Here is a 17,186-nt window from a genome sequence, read left to right as displayed (position 1 = left end):
CAGCTGCGGCAACGCCAGATCCTCTTAACCCACTGCTCCGGGTTGGGTATTAAACCCATGCCTTTGTGGTGACCTGAGCCACTGCAGTTCGATTATTAACTCATTGTGCCACAGCAGGAAACTCCTGTTTCTGTTTTATAAATAAGTTCTTTTGTATCATTTTTATTAGATTCCACATATAAGTGATCTCATGTGATATTTTTCTTTCTCTGACTTACTTAATATAATAATCTCTAGATCTATCCATATTGTTGCAAGTGGCATTATTTCATGCTTTTTTTGAGTGGGTGGGGGGGCCTACCCATGGCATATGGAGTTCTCTGGCCAGGGATCAGATCTGAGCCACAGTTGTGACCTACATGGCAACACCAGATCTTTAACTCACTATGCCAGGCTGGAGATTGAACCTGCATCCCAGCACTCCAGAGATACTGCTGATCCCATTGTGCCACAGTGTGAACTCCTATTCCATGCTTTTTTATGGCTGAGTAATATTCCTTTATATGTATGTACCACATGTTCTTTATCCATTGCTCTGTCAGTGGGCATTTAGGTTGTTTCCATGTCTTGGCTATTATAAATAGTGCTGCTGTGAACATTGGGGTGCATTATCTTTTTTTGTAGTTTTGTCCAGATATATGCCCAGGAATAGGATTGCTGGATTATATAGCAACTCTATTTCTCTACTTTTAGTTTTTTAAGGAACCTCCATACTGTTTTCCCCAGTGGTTGTACCAATTTACATTCCCACCAACAGTGTAGGAGATTTCCGTTCACTGATGTGTTTTTAAAAGATCTGTTCAGGCAATATATATATATCAGTGAGGTTTTAAAAAAGTCAAGTAATTCAGGATGATATAAAGTGATTATTCTTTTCTTTCTCTTCCCTTCCCAAAGTCCTACTCCATAGAAGAAACTATTAACAGTTTTTAGATATCCATCTAGAAAATTTTAGTGCATATGTAGGTACATTTATGCACTAAAAAACCTATCTTTGTTTAAATGAGATCATGCTATACATACTGTTCTGTGCCCAGTGTTTTTATTCAGTTATATACCTTGGAAAGCAGTCCATGTTAGTTCCCTCTCCTTAGGATTCCAGTGATGCTTACAACCCACAGTCTGTGTAACCAGTCCCCTCACTGGTGAGCATTTAGGTTGCTTTCACCATTTGGGCTATTGTAGACAGTGCTATAACGCATGTTGCAATTTGTAAATCGCTAGAATAAATTTCTAGCAATTAATATTGCTTTGTCAGAGGTTTGATGAACATTGACAAATAGCCCTCTAAAAAGGTTGCGTCAAAATTTACATTCTCTCTACAGTGGGTAAAAGTGCCTCCGATACTCTTTGAGCCAGAAACAAGGAGACAGGTTTTTAATTCAAATTCTTTCCATAATGACTCAATTTTATCACTAGTTAGTATTTTACTATTCTGACTATAGACTAAGTACTTAGTCTTATTGCCGATTTACAGAACTCTTTCTCTTCCCATGGAATCAGGGGAGAGAGAGAAAAGTTTTGTTTTGATTTCTCTCCAATTTGCTGGCTCTTGACCCTGCTGGTAGTGGAGATAATCCTTGAGAAGGAACCAGTGGCTCCTCTGACAACATCCTTTTCTCCTAAGGAAGGAGGCCCTTTTTCACACAGCAGTATCATGAACTGGAAAAGAGCCAGGCTCTAGGTGCTTACCATGCTCCAGTCCCAGCCCTACCACCCACTGCCCTGTGTGACCTCAAACAGGTTGCTTAACCCTCTTTATCCCTAAGTTTCCTCATTAGTAAAAGGAAGTTCATGACAGTACCTACTTCATAGAATTGTTGGATTAAATGAGAACATGTGTGTAATCTTTAAGCATAGTGCCTGGCACTGGAAAGTTTACTTCCTGTTCTTTCTGCCACTCATAGTTTGAGTCTAGCCTGTGGCTGTGATTTTTACATCTTGTTTCCACTATGTATAGTCATCTGTAAGGTCAAATCTCACCTATCTAGGTGTTCACTGGCATTCCGGGATGATATATTGATGATATATTCTTCAATCAAGAAGATAGCTAAAGCTATAGAAAATACATGTAGTTTGGAGTTCCCATTGTGGCTCAGTGGAAATGAACCCGACTAGCATCTGTGAGGACGCAGGATCAATCCCTGGCCTTGCTCAGTGGGTTAAGGATCTGGTGTTGCTGTGAGCTGTGGCATAGGCCAGTGGCTACAGCTCCGAATCGACCCCTAGCCTGGGAGCCTCCATATTCTGCGGGTGTGACCCTAAAAAATAATAAAAAAAAATACATGCAGTTTATTGTAATCTCACTGTGAGAAGGGACTCCCTCTGTGCTCAAGTTGGCCTGCTCTGCTGGAGCATGTTCAGCATAATTTAGCTGGAAAGTCTATGATGATATAATTCCTGTGTTTTGTCTTCCCAGGAAGTGGGGGGAAGGGACAGCAATTGGTTTCCTAAAGCAGTTTCCTTTCTCAGCCTTTGAAAACACTTTCTTTTCCATTTGTTGAGAGAAGAGAGACTATTTATTTGTTTTCTAATTTTTCACCCATTATACTTTCAAGTTTTGGTTATCTCATTTATTTCTTGAATTCTCAGTGTAGTGAGGTAATAGTTCTATTTAATACCAGCCTAGTTTAATTCATTCTTTCCTTCTTTCTTCTCTTTTCTTTTCTGTCTGTCTGTCTGTCTGTCTGTCTCTCTCTCTCTCTCTCTTTTTGTTTTTTTAGGGCCATACCTGTGGCACATGGAGGTTCCCGCGCTAGTGCTCAAATCGGACCTGCAGCCACCAGCCTCTGCTACAGCCACAGCAATACCAGATCCGAGCCACCTCTGCAACTTACACCACAGCTCACGGCAATGCCGGATCCTTAGCCCATTGAGCAAGGCTATGGATCGAACCTGCATTGTCATGGATACTAGTCAGATTCGTTTCCACTGAGCCATGAGGGGAATGCCTAAATTTTTCATATTTTTAATAAATTTTTCATCTGACAGGTTCTATTTCTCTTTGACTTATCCCAATGGATCTGTCTACAATGATACAATTGTAATGGATATATTTGAGAAACCAGTTAAAGGGATAGCTCAGGAGTTCTCTTGTAGTGCAGCAGAAACAAATCTGAGTAGTATCCATGAGGATGCAGGTTCAATCCCTGGCCTTGCTCAGTGGGTTAAGGATCTGGTGTTGCCGTGAGCTGTGGTGTAGATCAGAGACACGGCTTGGATCTGGCGTTGCTGTGGTTCTGGCATAGGCCAACAGCTGTAGCTCCGATTAGACCCCTAGCCTGGGAACCTCCATATGCCATGGGTGAGGCCCTATAAAGCAAAACAAACAAAAAAGAAATAAAAGGGATAGCTCCACACAAAATTAGACTGGGAGCATCCTTTAGATATTGACATAAGTTGGTGCTTTTTTGGATGCCTCTCAAAATTTCCAACCCAACTAAGAAGCATTAATTATAAGAATTGGCTGCTTCATACATTAATTTGATGAATATTCCTTTTTAAAAATTTATAGTTCCCAATAACTTGTTAGTGGGTATTCTTCATTGGTGTTTTGAAATTGAGTGGAAATAAACTTGCCACAAGAATGTGTTTAATGCCTCTTTGAAATCTGACAGCAGTGTTTAGCTATCCAAATATTTTGTGAGTACACCACCAAGCCTTCAAACACTTGTGTGGGTGGATGGGTTGTTGTTACTAGTGCTGGTGGTAACTCTGAGGTGTTTTTCCAACATGAACACCACCCACTCGAACGTGTGGGAAGCCAAGTTTTGGCTATGAAACTTTTCTTATTTTTGCAGAGGCGGGGCTTTCTCTCTGACTGTGCTTAATGAATTTTCTGCTTCCTCAGAAAAGCCAATATTTCTGTGTGAGTTTAAGCTGTGTCATGGGTGGCTCTGTAAGGTTTGAGGAGCATTTTGCCATCCATAATGTAGTGTCATAATTGTCAAAGTCTCATGCTCAGGCTCCGTGTCACTTTGTGTGTAAGTGTCACGCCTTTGGTTCTGTCAATCTCCAGCCTGGCAACACATGTCCCAGCACATTTTATTAGGTTGGTGTGAGACTGTTAGCAGTAGTTTGCCTGGAGTAGCGTCCTTGTGGGGGTTTATGTCCGTGCCTCTGGCCTGTGTATCTAGATTTATACAGATGGATGGATTCAGTGAAGTCTTTATGAAAAGAGAGAGTGTGGTTTATCTTTGTTGGTTACCTTCTATAGAACTAGAGGTTAGTTATAGTCTGTTATTGATCAGCTGTGATAAAAACAAAGTGAAGTCCAAATGTTGATTGAGAAATTTTAGTCAGGAACTGAAATCTCCCTGACCTGTAGAAGTATTCCAGCAGTGTTATTTTTGTTTAGTTGGGAAATATTCTTGTAGCCTGTGATGATCATAATAGCATTTTATAGGCACCATAGCTGCCTGAGCATCAGTAACAATGGTTCAGACTCACCCATTCACATACCTACTAGCCAACCTATCATGTTTTCATCACAGAGTGTTACAGAGCACCAGCCGTGTTCTGGCATTAGGGCATTAAAACAGCATTAGGCACAGATTTCAGCAAACTGGTATTTGTCAAGTAACTTAGACCTGTTAATAAACAGTTTTCTACAGAAAAGAAACCAAGTAACTTAGCAGAGACTTTTCTATTTAATCTTTTTTTAAATCTAGTTTAATGTTGGTGAATGAAATACATATTTTAAGATTTCCATGAAAACAAACATGCTTTTTTTAGTAATGACTTTTTTTCCATTATAGCTGGTTTTTAGTGTTCAGTTAATTTTCTACTGTACAAGGTGACCCAGTCACACATACACATTCTTTTCTCTCACATTATCATGCTCCATCATAAGTGACTAGAAATAGCTCCCAGTACTATACAGCAGGATCTCATTGCTTGTCCATTCCAAAGGCAATAATTTGCATCTATTAACCCCAAATTCCCAGTCCATCCCACTCCCTTCCCCTCCCCCTTGGCAACCACAAGTCTGTTCTCCGTGTCCATGATTTGCTTTTCTATGGAAAGGTTCATTTGTGTAGTATATTAAATTCCAGATATAAGTGATATCATATGGTATTTGTCTTTCTCTTTCTGACTTACCTCACTTAGTATGAGAGTCTCTAGTTCCATCCATGTTGCTCCAAATGGCATTATTTTGTTCTTTTTTATGGCTTTTTAATTCATTTATCTGTTGATGGACATTTAGGTTGTTTCCATGGAAACAACCTATTTAATCTTAGGGTTTGTGAATATAGCTGGTTTAGTCATTTCCAGCTCTGGTAGGAAGGGTCAGAGAAAGTGTTGCCTATGGTGCTGGGAATCCCAGACTCTTGATTTCTTTTTCAGAGGCCAGAATTAGAGACCACACCTAGGTTTGCTAGAATTTCCTTAAGTCAAATAAAGTTATAGAAAAAATGGCTGTTATCTTTTTTCACTCTTTCTTAAAAGAGCAGATCTTTAAACATATTTTGGGGGAAAAGTACAGAAGTATTTTTTGACTAGGTAGTACATTCACCTGATTCAAAAATCAAAAGATGCAACAAGGGAGGTGTGCAGTGGGATGGCTCCACAACTTTCAACCTGCCACCCAGTTTCTTTTCCTAGAGCCCAGTCAGTGTTGCCAGTTTCTTGAGCATCCTTCCAGAGATATTTTATGCATATGTAAGCAAATTATCCACACAGGCCCTCAGTCCCCTCTCTCTACAAACTGCAAATGGCGAAATACTATATTTTTGTCCTGTACCTTACTTTTTCATGCAACAAAATCTCTTGGAGATCATGTCATCATTTCTTATGACACAATAAGGAACTTCCTGGGGTGCGTGTGTGTGTGTGTGACTTTATGTTATTGCACCTTGTAGTTGTACCGTAAGTCATCTGGCTACCCTGCCCTCTATTGATGGATACTAGATTGGTTCCAGTCCTTTGCTGCTCTGAACAGCATTTGGTCCATATGAATGTATTTGTAAGATTAGTTCCTCAAAGTAAAGACTTGCTGGGCCTGAGGGGTCTGTGCCTTCATCATTTTAATAGATATTGCCCTCTCTAGAAGGTGTTTCTTAGAAAGGGATGGATGGCAGCGCATCCCATTCTCCTAGCAATTCCTTAACATCTTTTCTCTCATAGGCGTTATAGAAAGATCACAACAAAATGAGGCCAGAGGAATAAACAGAGATCCCCTGGTGTTGCCCTTCTTTTAAATTATTTTGTAGCTCTCTGCTTTGAGGATGACCTCATCTGGAATCACGTGGCTTCACATAGAATCCATGTAGTGGGACTGAAGCCCTATCAGACCACGATTAGGGTGGAAAGAACTACAGCACGTGCTGATATATGCCCCTTCTTGGCTTGTTTGCTACCATTCGAGGGAGAACCCTTGATTCTATAAAGACAGTAGGTTTATGTGCTTTTTTTTTTTTTTTTGTAAGAGGAGGGTTATTTTTTGGGCTGCTGTCTAACACCCACATTCCTTGATTGTTTAAGTGATTTAGTGATTTAAACTTCTTTTACCGGTGTAGTCATATCGAGCTGATCAATCCCTGGAGGCTACTGGGGAGCTGAGGGTTTCTGAAATGAGTTGAGGAATCCATTGCTTTTCTGTCATTTCTCTAATAGGACCTTTAGGGCCATGCTTATCACTGGGAGGAATGATTGGGCAGGAACTTGTTTGGTGCTTTTTCATCAATGTCTTGTTGGGCAAAGAGGTGTGTGGTAAGAAGGACTTCTTGAAGGCCTTTTACTTTTAGATGAAAATGGATTCTTGTTTTGATGTTGCATTTTCTTGGGTTCTTAGACTTCAGTGGCATAAATGATCTTAAAGGTAGTCATTGCTAAGTTGCATATGATGGTAAAAGAAAACAAATGTGATAGTAGTTACTCTGGCAGAGATCAGTGTCAACTCTGTTAATGTGGCTGTCTGTCTGTGCCCAAACACCTCTTTAAAATGTGTTTTTATGTTTCATTTCCTGAATCTTTCAAAAATACTTCCATCTATGAAAACATTTTTATGGTACCGTATCATCTTTATTAATTCTTTTGCTGCCTGAATTAAATTTTGCTCTCAGAGGTGGAGGGTTAGAAGATAGAATTGCCTCATTTAAGAGCATTATGTCGCCCATGAGTTTCATGCCTCATAAAGGGAGAGACAGACCCACTTGCAGCTCTTAGCGTCATTCTGTATATGTGGATATACTTCCTAATTTAGTCCTGAAATACTTGGCATTCGGTGGCAGACTATATTAAGCAGCACATGGAGTGCATTCTAATGAGGGGGACATGAGTGAAGTCATCCAGAAGGCTGGGGAGTGCTTAACAAGGACGCTGGCTTGGTGCTACTGCCTCAGCTTACATCACGCTGGAAAATACTTGCTAATAATGTCTCTTAGGATAATCATTCCCTATGCATGGTTGTAAAATGGCTCTTGACTGGTTACTTGCACTGTCACAAGTTGAAATACCCGCCTGGGAGAACCTTTGGAATCCAATGCAATGCTCTTGGATTCTGGCCCCATTCTCCCACACCTACACCAAAATAAGAAATCCGTTGTTTCTTTTGTTCAAGGCCATTCCAGAGAAGAACTAAAAACTTCTTTTTAACAAGCAGGATGAATTATTTAAAATTTAAAGTTCACAAAGTAAATAAATGTCTCATTTCCTTTTCACTCTCCCATTAAACCTTTAACATTTTTCATATTTACTTACTTTTTTCTTGGAGAAGTTTAAGAAAATAGCACTGGAGTTCCTATTGTGGCCGGTTAAGAACATGAGGATGTGGGTTTGATCCCTGGCCTCACTCAGTGGGTTAAGGATCCAGTGTTGCTGCAAGCTGCTGTATAGGTTGCAGACATGGCTTGAATCTGGTGTGGCTGTGGTGTAGGCTTCAGCTGCAGCTCCAATTCAACCCCTAGCCTAGGAACTTCCATATGCTGCAGGTGCAGCCATAAAAAGAAAAAAAAAAGTAGTTCTTAGAGACCAGTTTTCTGGGTTATTGGTTGATGTGAATACCAAAAGGGTCCATTTTTGTTGCTTAGGTTACTGTCATTGTTAATGACTACTTCCTGAACAGATACGCTGGATTTCTGACTGGTGCTGGAAACAGGGATGACTCAGATGTGACACCTGCTTCAGGGCTAGCCACCTTGTGGGCTTCAACAGCAGCTTAGCAATACAGAGGTGGTTTCCTTCATGTTCAGAGGGACATGAGGTCATAGGGAGACCTTCATGGTGGATTTTCTCAATTCCAAAGTAATGAAAAATTATACAGGTAAATATAACAGATGAAAACTGGATAATAATGTTTTATTATTAAAATATCATTAAAATAGTATCAATAATTGATATAATTGTTAGTGTACTATTAATAGTGAATAATAATAGATGAAATTCTCCTCACATGTTGTGAAAACCCTGAAGCGGCTACATAGAGCCCTAGAACTCCACAAGACATGTATCTGACTTAGAGACCTTTGAGGACCAGGCCTGATAGTCTCTATAACCACGAAGGGTGATTCTGCAGAAAGCATTTCTTGGAACACTGCCACTGCTTGTAGAAGCTAAGAGTGCTTTAGAATCTCTAGAGATCCTGAACCACTCCTGGGAGGTAGTGATGAAATTACAGGAAGTGAATACAGGGAAAGTATTTTCACCTAAGTTAAGTAGGGATATAACCATTGGGGACTGAGAAAGGGTTTTGGAGTCAGACAAACTTTAGGCAAGTTGCTTACATGCTTCGGGTTTCCCATTTGGAAACGGGAGAATAACTGTGAAAACTAGGTAATGTGTTCATGGCTGGTGCTCAGGACTTACTAGGCTCCTCTTTCACCTCCCTATCCCCACTAGCTTTCGGGTCAGGTCAGAGTTCATCAGAAAAGCCCGGGCAAGGGGGAAGTCCAAGTAGGGTAACCAGGCCTGGAAGAGGGAGTTTCCACCAGGGGGCCGGGAAGCAGCTTTGTGGTGACAGGCAGGCTGGAGCACAGGTGCTGTGGGCTAGTGTTGGAGCTGAGCTAAAGCCATACTTGCAGTCATAGCAGCCTTTGATCTTCACAGGATTCATTTTCCCGGGCTTTGTTTTGAAAGAATGCATTTAAAATAGGAAGGGATGGGTGAATTTAGCTTTTTGCAGAGTGAATGCACTGAGGTAATATGAACACTGATTCATTGATGTATAGTCACTTTGAGATGCGAAGCCTCATTGGAGAGGGCTGGCAGTGTGTCTTCAATATATTTTGTCTTCACTTAAACTGGCATAGTTTTTGTATACCAATGACAGTCATATCATTTTCTAATTTCTAAAAACATTGATCAATATTCCTGAAGCTCCGAGCAAGTTTATAAGACCATTCATTACATTGAAATATATGATGATCATTGCCTTTTTTCTCATTTGTTTTTTTAGTTAAGCTTAGAATTTTTTTAGGGCTTAATTTTTCTAATGGCTTTCCCAATTATTTGTGGTATTTCCATCCTGGTTCACCATTCCATACTCATGGGCAAGCGTGAACTTGTAGGTGATCTTTGTGTTTATTTCACATTTTGAATATGTGCAGCTTTGACATCTTTGTGCCAGATGAGCAGCAACTAGGTTTGTTAGGGTTAAAAATCAGCTTGTTTTTCCATTAATGAGGATCAAGAAATGGAAATCTTTGCCCTTGCTCTACAACCAATAAAGTAACGCAGTAGAATAGGTTCTGGAATTTCCATGTATATATATCCAGACAGTTGAGACAGATGGCATTGGTTTGGTAGAGGGTAGGAAAAGATAGCTTACAGAAAATGGCCAATGTGAGTTTGAATTTCAGAATATTTAAGACATCTTACTGTTTTCAAGTACATGTAGCAGCCTAAATTAGGCTAACAAAAATATTACAAAGTAAAGGGCTTTTACTTTTTATTCAATACATAGATGAATATGATTTATTAATTCACCCAGCACTTCAGTGTATAAGGCTCCGTGTTAGCAAGTGGGTTTATAATTAACTTATCAATTATTGAGTTGCAGATGAATTCTTCTAATGGATGCAAAGTTACTCTTTCCAGCATTCTCTCAGTGTGTTATTAATTTACAGGGTAAATCCGGTGTTACAGATGGGCAGAGGAGAACCCCAGCTCAGTCCACATTTGAGCAACCATGTTCCACATTCAGGGACCAGAGAAGTTTACAGTGTGTCACAGTGAGGCCAGGAATCTTCTGACCTGCTATGGGCAGGGAGCAGCTCTGCCATGACCTGGGTTCTAGCTTTGGACCATCACCTCTCCTTCTGCAGACTGTCTGTTGATGTGAGGCCGACTGCCTGGACCCAAACCGAATTCAGTACTCAGGCTTCTTCCCATCTTCCTAGGCTACGACTTCTGGCCCAGGCTCCATTTGTTCCCTTGGGTGGCCTCTGTGCACTGTGGACTTTCCTTAGGATGTGACTGCTTATCTCATGTTCACAAAAATAATTCTTCCTCAGCCCCACTCCCTCATCTGCCCCTGCCTTTTCCCCACCTTTGGGCTCTTGTACCACCTGTCAGTGCCCCTTCTCATGGTCCCTTTCAGATTTTGTCAGAGCAGTGGCTGCATGCTGAGGACTGTGGCCCAGGCCCTAGTGCCCAGCTTCTGCCTGGCCTTCAAGACCCTAGAGAGCCAGGCTCCCACTCTGCACCCCACTCCTCCAAGAGGAGCCCCTTGCCCAGGCAGGCCTGTGCAGTCCGGAATATGCCATGTTTACTCCTCACTCACAATAGCATTCCCTCTTCACCTCCAGTCTTTCCATGACCTTTAAGAAAAGGCCCATCCATGGTACCACTTCTCAGAAGAAGCCTCACCAGCTGTTACAGCTCCTCATGAACATCCCCCTTCCTTGAGGCTAACAGTACGCAGGGTCTGCAGCCACATTACCGTGTTGTTACTGCCCAGCACTGTTTTTAACCAGGTTGACATCGGTTGGGAGGCAGCAAGTAAGCATTTAGAGCCAGTAACACTTCTTTAATGTTTGAGATTCTTTTTTGGCTTGGGAAGCAGTGTAGGTCTAGTGCAGGGGTTCTCAAATGCCAGGGAGATCAGAAAAACACAGATTTCAGAACTCTACCCCCAAGGCTTCTGATTCAGTGAGTCCGGGGAACCTGAGGATGTGCATGTCTAATGAGTGCCCAGTGCTGCTGCTTGCTACCACTGCTACTCTGGGGGACACACTTTAAGCACCCTGGGGTAGAGGTTTAAATAGCATGGCCTGGGAAGCCCACCTACCCAGCTTGAATTCTGGTTCCAAAACTTCCTCAATGTGTAAATGATTTGACTTCCCTACACTCTGCTTCCGCATATATAAAGTGAATAAAATCATGATACCCACCTTATGGAATTATGGGGGGTCAGGTGAGAAAATGCATCATTGCAGTGTTTTACAATCTAAGAGTACACCATAGATATTAGACATTATTAATAACTGTTTCTGCCAGGACTCAGGACAAGGTTTGTGATATAGTAGCAAACACTGACCTAGGAATGAGATTACCTGGGCTCTGCCTAGCATCCTCAACTACTGTTGTTACCTGGGTGATTTGGGGCAAGTTATTTAAAATTATTTTAGGAGTTCCTGTCGTGGCTCAGCGGAAATGAATCTGACTAGTATCCATAAGGATGCAGGTTCGATCCTGGCCTTGCTCAGTGGGTTAAGGATCTGGCATTGTCGTGAGCTGTGGTGTAGGTCGCAGATGCGGCTTGGATCTGGCATTGCTGTTGCTGCAGTGTAGGCCATCCGGTACAGCTCAGATTCAACCCCAAGCCTGGGAGCCTCCATATATATATAATTTTAAGCCTCAGTTTCTTTATTCATAAAATGTGGATGGTAGTATTTGTCTTGCTTTGGTGTTTGTGAGAATCAAATGGAATGATGTTCTGAAAGGATTTGTGTCAAAGAAATATTATGGTTATTATTAACAGCTGATATTTATAGTGTTCTTCAGGTGCAAACCGCTGCCGAATGTGTTTATGCCGACACTGTTGTGTACATGATGTCATGAAAGGTCGTTGTGCTCTCAAAAGTGTGAAGGAGACTGGGATGGACTGTGTGCCCTGCACTAAAGGCCCTGATTGTTCACGGCAACTTTTCATGCTCCTCTGTCAGCTGTCATTTCATGATCTGACTATATCCACCTTCTGCCTGTCTACCCACTTCTAAGCCCTTGTCCAGTCTAACTTGGGTTCTAATGAGAAGTTGCCAGGCCAGTCAAAAGAAAATTGATGCCCAAGCCATGTAATATCCTGCACTGCATGTACAGTGTTAAGTCTATAGGCTCACAGGTATCTTTACATTATCAGCATCTCACTTGCAATCTTCCCATTTAAAAAATAATGGCCAAGTTGTCTCTAATTTTGAAGAATTAATTGCTTAGTTTGCAGCCTCAGTTTTCCTCCCTATATAGCATAGATTTAATAATAACTTTCTTTCTCATGGGGACTATGATTAGTTACATGTAGTTAGTATTTGTGAAGTGGCTTGAAACTATCCATGCTCTTTATTAAGAAGAGGCCTGTTGGGAGCTTGAAAGGAAGATGTGAGGATTTTCAGCTTTCAGTTACACATTTGCATAATAATTATAACCTCTTCATTGCGCTAAATGTTCTGACAGTGAACATTTCCTGTTCATTTGATGTACCCCATTAACCCGTTCTTTGAAGTCATACCTCTCATCCTTCTAGCACTAGGACAGAGACTGTCTAAAGAGCCCTCTGAAGCAAAGCAGAGAGCCATGTTCTGCTCACTCCACAAAGTACACCTGCCTTCCTTTGTTGTTTCCAGCACCCATGGATGTGGGAGAGAGAGAGAGACTGGATCGCATTGGCCTGCATTTTCACCCGAGTGCACTCTTGCTCTCTGGGTTCTTTTCAGGCTTAGGTCACAATAGGTGTTGGTTTGGCCTCGCTCTGGTCCCTTGTAGACATCTGCCCACATCACAAAGCCCGCACGTTTGGCACAATCTGCGGTGATTGGCAGTGCCTTCCCAGGCAGAGTCCAGTCCTGGAACAGCGGGGGTTGCAGGTGCATTGGCACGTGGTGGTGGGGAGAGCACTCAGGCCTTGCCTACCCAGTGCCTGGTGATGCTCAGCAACACCGTCCCATCCCTGAAATATCTTGGCCTCATGGGCTTGTCACTCTAATTAAAACTTAAACATGAAAGCAGCCCAGGCTGCTTCTCCCTTTGTGCCACATTTGAGGGTGGACTGTGCCAGAAGCGTGTCATGGAAACTGTTGAGGAGCTGCTACGTTTCAGGGCTCTTTGCTTGTGTCAAGGGTCCCTTTCTTCAAGCTTTGCATCTTGCTGGTTATTGCTGCTAAGATACCTGAGAGGGAAGTTTTTGTTTGCCAATAGAAAGTCACCTTTGGGATGGTGCTGAAAGTCATTTTCCACATGTTCATAGATACGCTCTGTTACCAAGCCTCGTGTGCTGACTTATCTCTGGCAAGGACTTACAAAATAGTCTCTCTGGCTGATTGTCAAAAATTACATCATATCGGAGTAAACTGCTTTTAAATCAGACATCCATTATTCATGTATATTAACTGCTTTTTTATTTTTTTATTGGCTGTTTTGTGTATGATTTACTCCTTTCTCACTAGCTTGCCCTCCCTCCCCAATTCTTTCTCATCTTTTTTTTTTTTAATCTTAGCTCATCTGTGAATTTATAGAGGCTGTTCCTTAGTTTTGTATGTGAACATCGAATATGCAGACCCTGCATTTTTTATAGTAAAATTTTTGACCACATTTTTGTGGGTCATATTTTTGTTGGGTGAGAATAGCAACTTGAGTTTTTTACATGAATAAATTTATTCAAAGACCAAGGGGTCTTTTCTTTTGTATCTTTTATTTTTTTAAGTGAGCATTCCTAGTCTTGTACTTTAAGACCTTTATCAAATGAAACTGTACCTCCCACTTATGAGCCAGCTAAATACATTGCTGTTGGTGGAAAGCAAATTGACTTAATGTGTTCATTTGTATGCATGGAGCATATCTTTAATGTAAGGCTGGTGTATCATTCATCTGTAATTGACACAGGCAGAAATGTGTAGCACTTATTCATTCTTTCATCAGATATATACTGAGTCCATCCTACATGCCAAACACAGTATAGGTATTCAAGAAAGTATCTGTCCACTCCAGACTCTAACGCTGGAGGTCCCCCGTGCACCTGGCATCTTTGTGCCCCTAGTACATTATCCTGATTCCTGGCACTTGATTGGGATATAAGGACTAGATATAGTTTGTTCTTTTAATCCCAAATCAGCACTATTGTTGTGTAGTCAATATTTGTATAGTTTCATGCACATTTACCTGAATCTTTGCTCACTGTTCCTTCCAGCATTTTAGACCTTTTTTCCTGGACTAATTTTCCATCTTCCAAAAGTATATTCTTTAGTGCGGGTCTTTTAGCCACAAGTGCTTTGTGCTCTTTGTATTTTTATTCAGAAACATCTTATTTCCTGCCCATTCTTGAAAGATGGCTTTTATCATTCCAAGTTGACAGCTATTTTCTCTCAGACCTTTGAAAGTGATTGGTTTTGACTTCCATTGATGCTACTGAAAAGTTGTTTAATTGTCACTTCCTTTAAAGACTCTCTTCTTTTGGCTGCTTTTAAGGTCTTTCCCCTTGTCTTTAATTTTCTGTGGTTTCACTTGTCTGTCCCTAGGTATGGATTTAGTATATATACGGATATATATAAATATGGATTTATTCTCTATGTTTGAGATTTCTTGTGTTTCCTTCCTTTCAGTTGCAGAAAGTTCTCTGCCATTGCCTTGTTGAAATTTCCCCTCCCTTGTTCTTTGTGTCTGGAACTCGGGTTAGATGTGTATTACACCAGCCTGTTCTCTGCACCACCACCACCCACCTCCGCCCCTCCACTCTTCCTCACCCATTCGTCTTTTCCATTATTGTCTCTGTGTTGCATCCCTGAATAATTTCTTCATCCTTGTCTTCCAGTTCACAAATTCTCTCTTGGACTCTAATTGCCTGTTGAACTCATACATTGATTTTTTTTTTAACTTCTAGAAAATCCATTTGTCTTGTTTGTCAAAGCTACTTAATTTTGCTGCTTTTGACCCCTCACCCTCTTTTATTTCAATAAACGTTTCCAGCATGCATATTTTCCCTTATCCGATAAACATCTGATATTTTTGGAAGCCTAATTTCTCTGTTTTCTGTTTTTCACTTATGATGAATAGTTTTTCTGTCTTTGGAAAGAACTTTTTTTTATTTATGAGCTCATATTTGGCTGATCTTGATGTGTCGATCTCCTATGGGGGCTGGGTTGAGAGGGTCCTCCTCCTGAGAAGAGTCTGCCAGGTACCAAGAAGTCTGTTAGCAACATGAAATATTACCAGGCCTGGAGTTTTTTGGCCTTCAAGGTATTATAAACTCAAACTCCTAACCTGCGGGAGGGCAGACATGCAGTTGCAGGCCCTCGGCAAACATTTTCCATCCTGAGCTGAACTGAGACAGACAAGTTTCCAGCTAGGCTCTCTTCACCAGTGGATACATTTATGTTCCTACCTTGCTTTTTACTGAGTGTACATAGCTGTACAAGGGCCCCAGCTATAGGCAGACATCTAAGTTCTGGTTCCTCTTGGCACTGGCTGGAAACTGCCTCCTATTTTCCCAGTTTTCTAGGTTCCTGACACTGGCAGACATCCCCAGAACAGCCCCTGACGTGAGTGCTGCTTCCGTTTCTGGTTTTAGTACTCTTGTCTTTTTTGGTTCCTTGGAATTTCTCTGATTTCTTAGGAGTTAAACAGAATGTATGCATGAATGTTTAAGAGACTGAATCTTGGAGTTCCTATTATGGCTCAGTGGTAACAAACCTGACTAGCATCCATGAGGATGCAGGTTACTGGGAGCTGTGGTGTAGGCTGGCAGCTGCAGCTCCGATTCAACCCCTAGCCTGGGAACTTCCATACGCTGCAGATGCATCCCTAAAAAGATGACAAAAAAGAAGAAAGAAAGAAAGAAAGAAAAGGAAGGAAGGAAGGAAGGAAGGAAGGAAGGAAGGAAGGAAGGAAGGAAGAAAGAAAGAAAGAAAGAAAGAAAGAAAGAAAGAAAGAAAGAAAGAAAGAAAGAAAGAAAGAAAGAAAACAAAAATGAGAGAGAGAGACTGAATCTTAACCAGCCACCTTCAGTGTTTTAAACAGGATGGTTTTCCAGACATTCTAGTGTGCTGGGTTGTCAGAAATGGCACCTTAGGCCTGGATAGTTTGGGAGTTATAGAATCTGGATATTGTGGAGAGAGATCTATAGAACCTTTTATTTTGAATACAGTGAAGTGGTTCCTTTGTCACACTAGCAGCAAGTTAAACAATCCAGAAATTGAGGGGTATGTCAAGCAGAAAAAAAGGACTGAGTATTATATACTAGACTGTGGTAAGTTCTGGGTTTGCCTGATAATCCTATACCAATCAGTTGACCTACAAGCACTTACTGAGTACCCGGCACATGCTAGGCCCTTAGTGCTCTGGGAATGAATGATAGGATTTCTGCCCCAAGAAATTTATAGTCTAAGTCTAGGATAGTGTTTTATAACACATGGCTTGGTGCTTGGTAACAGAGCCTCAGCTGGCCTGCTCAAATCACAGTCTCTTCAGTTACCCTCCTACCCTCCAGTGTTTGAGAACCAAATGTCTGGGGAAAAGTCAGAGGAAGGGAATGCACAGTTCAACAGGGCACCTTGGGGACGCCAGATGGGGTGCATAGACAGTAAATACCTTCAGCACCAACAAGAGGGAATAAAGCCTGCTAAGGGCACAAAGAGAGCACAAAATCAGCTTAATTGGAGAGAACATGAGAACTATTGTATTTCTAGAATTTGTCTTCTTATCGTGACTTTATCCCTCAGAAGAGCAAACTATATGCAGTAGTGATGGAGGTGGGTTGTTAGAGGTCTGAAAAGAAAGTTAGGTAGACTTTGTCACATCTCCAAGAATTTCAATCAAATCTTTCTCCCCATGGCTTTTATCTTATACTTAGCTTCAGTCCAGCACAGTATCTCCTAACCTTTTCTCTTTGTTGCTTCCTTTTTTAAAGATGGTGATAGACAAATTACCTTTAATTCACAAACCCTTTTTAAAAGCTATAGTCATGTAAGGACGCCTTTTGACCACTCCTCTCCCCTTTGGAAAGGTAGTGCCTAGGGAGCCTGCTGCTCAGGTTGATGGTG

At 41.3% G+C, this 17,186-nt stretch overlaps 1 protein-coding gene across 2 annotated transcripts in view; it reads left to right on the top strand.

Annotated features, from left to right (window-relative positions):
* Positions 1 to 17,186, top strand: part of FBXW8 (F-box and WD repeat domain containing 8) — a 156,540-nt gene that overhangs the window by 117,975 nt on the left and 21,379 nt on the right. The window lies entirely within an intron of this gene.

The sequence above is a fragment of the Phacochoerus africanus genome, chromosome 15 (assembly GCF_016906955.1).
Source record: "Phacochoerus africanus isolate WHEZ1 chromosome 15, ROS_Pafr_v1, whole genome shotgun sequence".
Classification (NCBI taxonomy): Eukaryota; Metazoa; Chordata; class Mammalia; order Artiodactyla; family Suidae; genus Phacochoerus; species Phacochoerus africanus.
The sequence above is the reverse complement of the archived record's forward strand: the minus strand, read 5'-3'. Positions and strand labels throughout refer to the sequence as shown.